Genomic DNA, 11,103 nt, shown 5'->3' with positions numbered 1-11,103 from the left:
CTAGACCCTACTTTCAGGGGCGCTGCCCCCGAACCCCCGTTCGTTGAGGGTTTTATTAACCTAGAAATATGATATGGATAGGGCTAGTTATTTGATACTTGTAATTGTTATACAGTTAGCCACGCCCAGTTAAGGAAAGGAGTTACCATTAACTCTGAAAAGAATCAGACCCAGGTGAGTTTCTAGCCCCATTTCCTTTTTTGGTTTTCAGGGCTGTGTGCATATTCGATGTGATTAGTTAATACACTTACCTTAAGTGGTAAGTGTATGATATGTGATTGTTTATGAATGATGTATGTATGTTATATGAATGATGTATGTAGGTTATATGAATGTATATGAATGTTGTATGCATGATATATGAATGATATAGAAAAGATTAAGAGTATGTATGAAAGTATATAAATATAAAGGAAAAGGAAGGCATGTAAGAATTGACGGTAAAAGGGCGGCATACCCAAATAATATATGCGAAAGGAGGGTGACAGACCCTAATAATATCTTTGAGGTTATAGGGTGAAAGGCTCTTTAAAACATATACGTATGTATGTAAAGTAAGATAGAATATGAAAGTATGAAAGTAAGAACGAAGGTATGTACTTATGTATGTACGAAAGAAATTAAAGTAGGTTAAGTACGTTGTATATGACTGTATTGTATGTTGCCTGATTAACTATAACTCACTCAGTGTAGCTGAATTTTAATATGCACGCAGGTAAACAGGTTAAAAGAGTTAGCATGAGGATGGCACATGACATGGATTGAATGGTTGGCATCTAAGGAAGGAAGACATGATGTTTTATTTTTAATTTTTATGTTGAGACAATTTGTGATGTTTTGAGAAAAGTATTTAATGGTTTGTAAGATATGGTTGACTTAAATATTTCCATGAAAAGTTTTAATTAACTATGGTATTTAGAACTGTGTTTATGAGTAAATTCAATGCTAAAGTAGGGCACCGGGAGAGGGGCCTTACACGTAGCCAACTTATTGTTCCTTCTGTTGAAAAGTTTCGGTCTTTTATAAGATGCATACCAAGGGTGGTTGGTATGGGTTCCACCTTCGTGACAAGGAAGTGAAGCTTGTTTGGGAGGCTCCGCGGAGCCTTCATGAATGCAAGCAAAAGTTCTTTTTTATCAATACCAATGCTATTCCTATACAAATGAATTATCGAGATCCTTCTGTTCCAATCGAGGATGAGCCTCCGCGTAATTACGAGGATCAGTATTGGAATTTTCCCGGGTTCTTGTAGGAATGAGTCCGATCTGGTCTCGGCCCAACAATACTCCAATCTATGGTCGCGATGGCCTGTGTAAGTGTTCCTTATGTTTTACTTTTGTTCTTTGTTCATTTTTACTGAGTCATTTCTTGCTTTGATAGCCATGGGAAGTGTTTTACTTTCTATCTCTGAGGACAAGCCTGGTATTATGACCCGCTGAGACTTGCTTGGTGGAGAAGTCTCTATTCTGGATGAGACCCATGAGAACTTTGTTTTTCCCTTGGTTGGTGCTGAGAGAGATGGTGAGCCACCTCTTAATCCTCGTCCTCTAACTGCTATGGCTGCGGATGGTGTACAAGTGATCCTTTCGACTAATGTAGAGTCTAAGGAATCACCGCACCAGTCTTCTTGTTCTGATGATTTACATTTGGCATGTCCTCCTCCATGAGATATTGTTGATCTTACCCGCTCTTTAGGAAAGAAAACTATTTCTCAGAAGAAGAAACACCGAAAGACTGTTACTATTGATCTTCCGCAAGGTGAGACCGCTAAGACTTCCGCCGAAATTGCTGCTTCTGAAAGTTCACTTAATCTTGACCTTCTTTCTCCCATTCGAAAAAAGGCTAATCTTAGTGAGAAGCTGGCGGATAAGTCAGCATCTTCCGCATGCATTTCCCATGTTCTCAGTTGTTTTGATATTTTCATGTATATATATGTATATCTTGTCTTTGGTAGGTTTTTGAGGAAGACCGTTGGTGGGTCCTCCAGCGGACACGTTTCAAGGAAAAATCTCCTCTGCGTAGGGCTGTCATTCTTACCCGAAACCTAAAACCCAACCTGAAAAAACCCGTACATGAACTAACCCGAACCAGAGAAAAGACTAACCCGAACCGAAGTGATTCGGTTGGTTTTTGGGTTTGATTTATAAGTTTTGGGTCAACCCGAAAAACCTGAATAAACATTTAGTATTGAAATTAAATATAATTTTAGGCATAATAGGCTTAGTATTGGCCACTAAAGTTATCAGTTGCTGACCATAATCGATTGTTGTCATTCTAACTATTATGGATCGATTGTTTATTGTTAATTTATGTTTTTCGTTTATTACTAATAGCAACCGTAATCTAACAACCAAATCAAGTCCGATTGAATAAGATTATAGTAAAAGTTAATTATATAGTTTTATTCTTCTTTTTAATCATTTTATCAAGTTATGTTGGTTTATTATTTGATTATTTGCGTTACGAGCAAAGAAGAATATGATTTTGTAATTTTAGAATTGAAGTTTTTTTTTTGTGTTTTGTTTTGTTTTCTTGGATACTCGAAACCCGATTAACCCAACCTGAAAAAACCCGAACCTGAATTACCCAAACCCGAAGAGAGATTTGGGTTGGGTTTCGCGTTAAGATTTAAAATTTTGAAACTCGAAGAACCCGGCCTGAAAACCCGAAACCCGAAGAACACCCCTACCTCTACCTTCTTCTCCTCCTCCGACTTTTGAGGGCGGGCGATCTGTTGAGTTGCCCTCTAGTTCGCCTTCTCCTTTGAAGGATGTGGAGATTGAGGACGAACATGTGGAGATTGTTCAGGATGTTGATGTTGACATTTTTATAATTTCCCACCTACTCCACCGCATTCAATCTTTCAAGGTCCCTCCACTGTCGTTCAACAAGTTGATCTTCCTACAGGTGGTGGTGGAGGAAGCGGAGGTGGTGGAGGTCCTGTTGGTGATGGTGGGGATGAAGGGGGAGGTCCTTTATTTGTTCCTCATCCTTGTGATGACTGTGAGTTTTATGTCCCGTTTTGGCGTCTTACTCCGTAATCCCGATTTCAAGACCTTGGTGTGTGCCAAGATTTTCTCGATCATTGTTTCCATCATGCGGAAGTTGAGTACCAGCGTGGTCGTGCCTGGGGTAACCTTTATGATGATTATATCTGCGGAATCAGTCGCTCACTCTCCACGAATCATGAGAAAGTCCGCAAGTGGGTTGCCATGAAAGATGACTAGGTTGCATTACATTATGATCAGGAGAGATTATTGAGGGAAGCCGAGGAGCACTGACGGGAGGCTCGTATCACTGAAAGGAATCTAGCCACTGCTCGCTAGGAATTAGCATATGCCCAGGTGAAGCATAGTGAAGTTGTTAAATGTTGGGAAGATTCATGTCTGCATGAGAATGCCAAGTTGTTGGATGCTCAAGAGAAGATCCAGAAGGCCGATGCCGAGTCGGAAGTTTTTAATTCCGCCCTTGCTGCTTTGAGAGAGCAAGTGGTGGCTCATGATGGTGTGTTGAAGGAGAAAGACTCCTTTATTTCTGACTTCACCTAGTCCTTGACCGGCCAGGACGAGGTTATTCAAGAGAAGGACGATGAGCTTGCCCGTTTGCGGGCTGAACTTGATGTGTGGAAGGTAGGAGCGACCACCAAGGACACTTTGATTGAGAACCTTGCCAGTAACAACGCTATTCTTCAAGCTGTTAGGGATGGATATGAAAATCAGCTTTGTATGAGTGGCCTCATGGTGCAGACCCTTCAGCCAGATCAAAAGTGGCTCATGACTGACTTCGTCCGCGAGGTATGACTTCTGTATATGAATATATTTTCAATTTCCTATTATATTTGTTAAGCTTTGGATTGTTGTTCAGATTGTTGAGCCGGTCAAGGATGGTCCTGAGTTGACCGACTGTGTCGCGGAGCTTTTGGCTGCCTCACATGAATCTGGACGGAAAGCTAGAATTAATCAGGCTCATCGTCTTGCCGCTGCTGATCGCCCGTTAGCAGACTTCCCCTTGCATGATATTGACTGTGACCAGATTTACAATGATCTGCAAGTGAAGTACAACAGCTTATCATTTGGTGTAATTAGAATTGTTGCCAAGCTAGCCGAAGGACCCGATGGGTTTTATCGATTGAAGGCTGCTTTTACTGGGCTTGGTGAGTATTCTGGTGAAGGTCATGATAACGATGGTAGAGATGGTGATGACGAAGAGGAGCACGAGGAGGAAGAGATGGTGGATTATGACTAAGGTCATAATGTTTGTTTTATTTTTGTTTTTTTGAATGTAAGCATGTGATGGAGTTGGACTATTTGTGGATACGGACTTTGATGTTCCGCTTGTTCCTTCTTTTGTGAACTTGTCACCGCGGGCTGTTAGTTCCGCTATTATATTAATAAATAAGGCCTTTTAGTTTATTTTGTCTGATCTTTTCATACTTGTTGCCAACTCTCTTCTTTCTTCCAATAGATCTAGGTTTAGGCTTAGTTTTGCGTCGTTGACTTCTTCGACAAACAAAACTCTCGCGGATGGAAATTCAATTTTTGCGGGTATCGTTGCCTTCGTTCCATAGGTGAGACTGAACGGGGTCTCTTCATAGCTTGTCTTTTTTAGGGTCTTGTACGGCCATAGGACTTGTGATATTTCGTCCACCCATCTAGCTCGTTTCAGCCCCAATCTGGATTTTATTCCTTCCAAAATGGTACGGTTGGCTCTTTCGACTTGGACGTTACCCTGCGAATGTACCATTTATGTGAATACTTGTTTTATTTGTAGCTTTGCGAGCCATTCTTGGAGGCTCTTGTTCGCGAACTGGGTGCCATTGTCACTAACTATCATTTGTGGTAGCCCGAAACGGCATATGATAAATTCCCAAATGTATTTCTTGATGGTGACTGTGCTAAAGGACGCCAAAGGTTTGGCCTCGACCCACTTTTTGAAATCGATTGCGACTACCAAGAACTTTACTCTTCCTGGGGCTTCAGAGAATGGTCCCATGATATCGATGGCCCATTTTTGAAATGACCATGTGGAAGAGACTAGGATCATATCGTTCTTGGGTCGAAGTGTGTTGGATGCGTTTCGTTGGCACGAGTCGCACTTTCGCAGCTCTTTCACGGCATCCTTGTGCATGTCAGGCTAGTAGTAGCCCGCATTAGTGATCTTTGCCACTACCATCCTTGGTCCCGCGTTGTTTGGTTAAAAATCGGTTTAAGGATAATGTAACCAAATATGAAATTGTAAGGTAGAGTGCTAGTACAATAATAATGAATATGTGGCTAAAATAAAGATAAACACAGAATTTTGTTACAAGGAAAATCCATTGATCAGATTATGATCGTGGGCACAAAACCCCCGGGTGATGAAAAATCGTCTATCACCACTATATTAATCAAAAAAGGTGTTACACGGTTGGAGATTATGATCAGTGAATACAATGAATCTAAGTGTATGTGAGGATAGCTAAAGTAATCTCTGCTTAATGTATATCGAGTGTGTTATGTATCCCTAAACTGATCACAACTCAATTAAATATACAAAATAACCAACTAAAACTCCTATTAATCCGCCGCTATTCCAATAGATATGTTGCACTCCTTTTGATCACGTGCCACATCCCATGGACTGTGAAGGTATAGGTAGACTAGGTTTCTTAGCGGTTAACCTTGTTTAACATAACACCATTCAAAGAAAACAACCGTTAATGAACAATAAGTATTGAGGATCCTTGATCCTGATACAATTTGGAACGCATATTATGGATAATTGATCCAGAAGCCAAATAAGGATAACATATCCTCAGCATAAAATATTTGTGCCTTAACAATTGACCCCAAAATGGCGGTTGTGAGTAGATTACAGCTGGCATTTTGAGTTCAAATCGCCTGCAAAAAATAGATTTGTTGGTGCATTTTATGACCGTCGCTATGCAATTCTGACCAGCGGAGACGCCATAGGCGAAGTTAGAACAACTTCGCCTACTGGCCCAAGCCCAAGCCCGCGAAGTTGGTTTATCTATATATATGTGTGTCTTGTTTAGGGTTTAGTATCCAGAAAGTCAGAGTGTTTTGTGATCAGTTCAATTTTCTAGAGAGAAACAGAGAGGGAGAGTCGTGTGGGACGGCCCGAGGTAGAGCTCACCTCGGGTTGGCTGTGTTTTGTTTATGTTCGGTATGTAACGTGTTATGGTTATTATATAAAGGATCTGCAGATTCGTTTATTCCATTCGTGTGTTTGTTCGTGTGTTTGTTTATGTGTAATCGTGTTCTTCGTCTTCTAAACCATTAAACGAGTCTAGGAGGATTCCGCACTCCTAGACCTCGTGCGGATCTCGTATCAATCAGCGACGCCCCGGGGGGACTTACAAGTGGTATCAGAGCCTTAGGCTCTTATGCTATGGTTCGAGATCTGCGTTTTGGTGTTTCTGGCACGTTTCTGATGTGTTTTTGGCCGAACAGCCGCCGTAGGCGAAGTTATTGGGTTCAGGCGAAGTTGTCGCTAAAATTTTAGGGTTTTGGCGAAGTTAGTAGCCAGGCGAAGTTAAAGCCAGACGAAGTTAATGAGGGGCGAAGTTGACTTTTGGGCGAAGTTATAGCCAGGCGAAGTTAATGAGGGGCGAAGTTAAAAAAATAAATAAATAAATAAATTAAAAAAAATTAAAAAAAAATAAAAAAAATTGATTGGATTTTTCGTCTGTATGGCCAGGTGTACACGATTATTGTGAGACCGAAAGTGTTGTTCCGACAACGAGTGAAACTTGGTATCTCTTGGTCTTACGTGAGAACAAATACGGGTTAACTCTGGATATGGAGTTGAAGTTGTGAATGGGATATTGATTGAAACTGGATATTGACACATATTTGGGTGTTTGTGGGCAAAGAAATTGTTGTTGTTCGAGGTTGACCAACTGAAGAAAGTCAAATCGAACTGAAGGTTTTTGTCATTACTGGATTGTGGTCAGAGCATATTATTTATGTTATTTTCAAGGCGTTCGAGAATTGGACCCTGTTACGATTTTGGAACAAGTTGGATTTAATCGGGAATTAATTTGTTTATGTTCTTGATCGTTATCCATGGTGATTGAAGATGCTTCGGATTAATTAATGGTCATGTGTGTTAGATTCTATCAAGGTGGTTTTGTGATGAAATTGATCACTTGATGTTGAGTAGTTGAAGATTGAACCTTATCTTACTATACAATTCCGACGTGTTTGGTGAAGTTGTGGAGGGAGCCCAACTTCACGTGTTGGTGAAGTTAGAAGAACTTCACGTGATTGGTTGAGATGATCAATTAGGCACGGGGATGCATGCATGTCAAAGACCTCGATCGATATAGTCGGAGGAGCTTACACTGAAGGGGAGATCTGATATGGAAGACGCCGGGTGATTGGTAGATTTGTGGAGCTACAAGACAGTTTCAGACATGGCTGGTTGAAGACAGGATGGTTGTTGCATGTATATATGAAGTTCAAGTTTGAAGATCACAGTGCAATCGAGTCCTACAAGAAGAAGAAAACAGAAGATCATCAGTTAAGGGGGTGTCTATTGGTGCATGCTTTGTAACAGATGATCTTTTGTGTTTGTTAGAATTGAGAGCAACGGTCAAAGGGGAGTCTGTTGGTGCATTTTATGACCGTCGCTATGCAATTCTGACCAGCGGAGACGCCATAGGCGAAGTTAGAACAACTTCGCCTATTGGCCCAAGCCCAAGCCCGCGAAGTTGGTTTATCTATATATATGTGTGTCTTGTTTAGGGTTTAGTATCCAGAAAGTCAGAATGTTTTGTGATCAGTTCAATTGTCTAGAGAGAAACAGAGAGGGAGAGTCGTGTGGGACGGCCCGAGGTAGAGCTCACCTTGGGTCGGCCGTGTTTTGTTTATGTTCAGTATGTAACGTGTTATGGTTATTATATAAAGGATCTGCAGAATCGTTTATTCCATTCGTGTGTTTGTTCGTGTGTTTGTTTATGTGTAACCGTGTTCTTCGTCTTCTACACCATTAAACGAGTCTAGGAGGATTCCGCACTCCTAGACCTCGTGCGGATCTCGTATCGATCAGCGACGCCCCGGGGGGACTTACAAGATTAGATGTGACAGGTTAGATATAATGATCATATATCCTACTATCTCCCGACTATAAATGCGACCTTCTTTATCCTCTTATAATCACATTACGACATAAATTAGGTATCCTTTCTACTCCGTTTCCTTCATAAAATTTTCCGATTATGTCTTCTATTTCTGTATCATCATCTTCCGATCGATCGGAATCAAATGACCTCCATTCTCAACACTTTATTACAAACCCTTATTCGGAAATCTGTAAGTTCACAGATCTAGAAATCTATGATCTTCTTCCATTGTTCCCGAACGGCGCGGTTTTCCGACCATTCTATTCCTCTGCCCGGAGCGATTCCTATTCCAAAACCTGGGTTAGTTTCCTTCATAGCCCTTCTTGATTGGTTATTCATACCCATTTTCGACATTCACTCATAACTTCTTTACCTTAACTGGAATGAGCTATATCCAAGCGATGTCGATGCTCTGGAGGGTGTTGCATACTGTGGACAGAATCATCGAAGAGGAAGACATTGAGTTTGGCCTGTCGGAACTGGCATACCTCTACACCTTAGTTACCCATGGATCTACCTGCTTTATTCTGAAATCAAAACCTCATCAGCCAACCCCTATCCATAAAGCCACCCAAAACAACCCATTTTGGAAAAACCAATTTTTTTTTTTGTAAAAAGAGACTCCATTCCCAGTGGTGTCGATTTGCCCCGAAGGTGGATTAGGAAGGGAAGGATCTTAGATCCTCTGGCAAGCCAGAGAGGATAACATATCCTTCTTCTAATGTATTTATTTTTGTTTTTCCTTTTTAGTGGATAAGTTTGCTTTGCTTGTATATCCTTTGTTATGTTTTCTTTCGTTTATTTTCGAGTTATCGAGTATATCCTCCACTTAGGGTTTTAAACCTTTTAATAATTTATTATTATTTTATTTGGGCATTATGCCTACCTTGGTTGGCTTATAAAAATCCTACACAAACGAGCAGCACTTCAACTTCTTTCTCTTCTATTGTGTTTACCTTGATCGAAACCACTTTGCACGCAAAACGAGGAACAAATATCTTCGAAACACGTCAGCACGCTTATCGAGGCGGGTCTTCAGGACGTCTTTTGGCAGCATCTTCTTTGAGATAACGTCAGGATGTTGTTTGTTTAATGGCACGAAAAACGAGGGAATGTGCACGGAAATCGAGGAAAGTTTGCACGTACTTTGAGGTAGTGAGAGAAAGAGTATTCTAGAGAGAGAAAGGATTGTGTGAAATGGAGTTAGGAGTGAGAGAGCCCAAGGTCTCTATTTATAGGCTGATCATGGGTCCCATCGCGATACGCGATGGCCTCTTGATCAGCTCATCGCCTATCGGGACGCAGATTGATGACCAGCCATATAGGCTTGCCACGTGGCGACACGTGGCAGGCCACGTGTCTTGCTTGTCAAAAGACCCATCGCGATACGCGATGGGCTTGCCTTCAGATCGTTTGCGAGGTCAGGATAACAAAATTTTCATTTTAAACCCTAGAGTTTAGAATTTGACATTTTTGGTCCTTAAACTTTTAAACTTGGTATTTTAAACCCGAAACTTTCACGATGTTACATCCTCCTCACCTTGGAATGAATCTCGTTCGCGAGATTCGCGCTTAGAACAAGTGGGTTAGTTTTTATTTATTTCGGATTCAAGTTCCCAAGTGTATTCGGGGGCCTCTTCGCGAGTCCCATTTTACTTTCACAATTTTCAAGGTTCTTTTCTTTAACTTATTTGTTTTCGAATCTTCTATTTGAATTGGTCGTTCTACGAATTTTAAGTTTTCATTTATTTCGAAATCTCTTAGAGGCATAGAAAAAGATTCGCCCGCTAGACATTTTCGCATATTAAAGACATGGAATACATCATGTATCCCGTTCATTTCCTCGGGTAGTCGCAAACGGTATGCAACGGTACCGATTCGTTCTGGTACCTCGAAAGGTCCAACGAATCGAGGAATTAACTTTCCTTTCTTGTCGAAGCGAATGACGCCTTTCCATGGCGAGACTTTCAATAGAACCTTATCATCGACGTTGAATTCTAACGACTTTCGATGGACATCGGAGTAACTCTTTTGGCGATCACGTGCTGTCTTAAGTCGTTCTCGGATTTGTAAGACTTTGTTGGTGGTTTCTTGTACTATCTCGGGTCTAGACAATTGATTATCTCCAGTTTCAGACCAACACATGGGCGTTCTACATTTACGGCTATATAACGCTTCGAACGATGCGGCTTAAATACTCGTGTGATAGCTATTGTTATACGGAAATTCCATTAGGGGTAGATGGTCGTCCCAACTTCCACCTAAGTCAATCACACAAGCGAGGAGCATATCTTCCAATGTTTGAATAGTCCTTTCACTTTGCCCATCGGTTTAAGGATGATAGGCAGTGCTAAGGTTTAACTTTATACCTAATGCTTGTTGGAAGCTCTTCCAGAAGTGAGACATAAAACGACTGTCTTGATCAAAAATAATAGACAGCGGTACTCCATGCAAAGCAACGATGTTGTTCACATAGATACGCGCTAATCTGTCCATTGAGTATGACTCGTTTATGGGTATAAAGTGTGCGGATTTTGTTAGTCTATCCACAATGACCCAAATAGCATTATGTTGACGAGTCGTTTTCGGGAGCTTTGTGATGAAATTCATGGTTATTAACTCCCACTTCCAAACGGGAAGTTTGGGTTGCTAAAGCAATCCCGATGGCTTTTGGTGTTAAGCCTTGACTTTCAAACAAGTTAAACATTTAGCAACATGCGAAGCGACGTCCTTTTTCAATCCGTTCCACCAGTAGTTCGGCTTAAGATTTTATTACATTTTGTCACTACCAGGGTGCATCATGTACTTGGACTTGTGAGCTTCGCTCATGATCTTTTCACGCACGTCCCCAACGATTGGTACCCATATCTGGTTTCCCATTCTAAGTATACCATCGTCACCCTTGACTAACGAGTCAATGGTGCTGTTACGTTTTTCGTCAGAGATCTTGTTTTTGTTGATTGCTTGGAGTTGAGAGG

This window comes from Bidens hawaiensis, unplaced genomic scaffold, assembly GCF_021521415.1.
Source record: "Bidens hawaiensis isolate Kalapana, Puna unplaced genomic scaffold, B.hawaiensis_p1.1 tig00000237_1, whole genome shotgun sequence".
NCBI lineage: Eukaryota > Viridiplantae > Streptophyta > Magnoliopsida > Asterales > Asteraceae > Bidens > Bidens hawaiensis.
The sequence above is the reverse complement of the archived record's forward strand: the minus strand, read 5'-3'. Positions refer to the sequence as shown.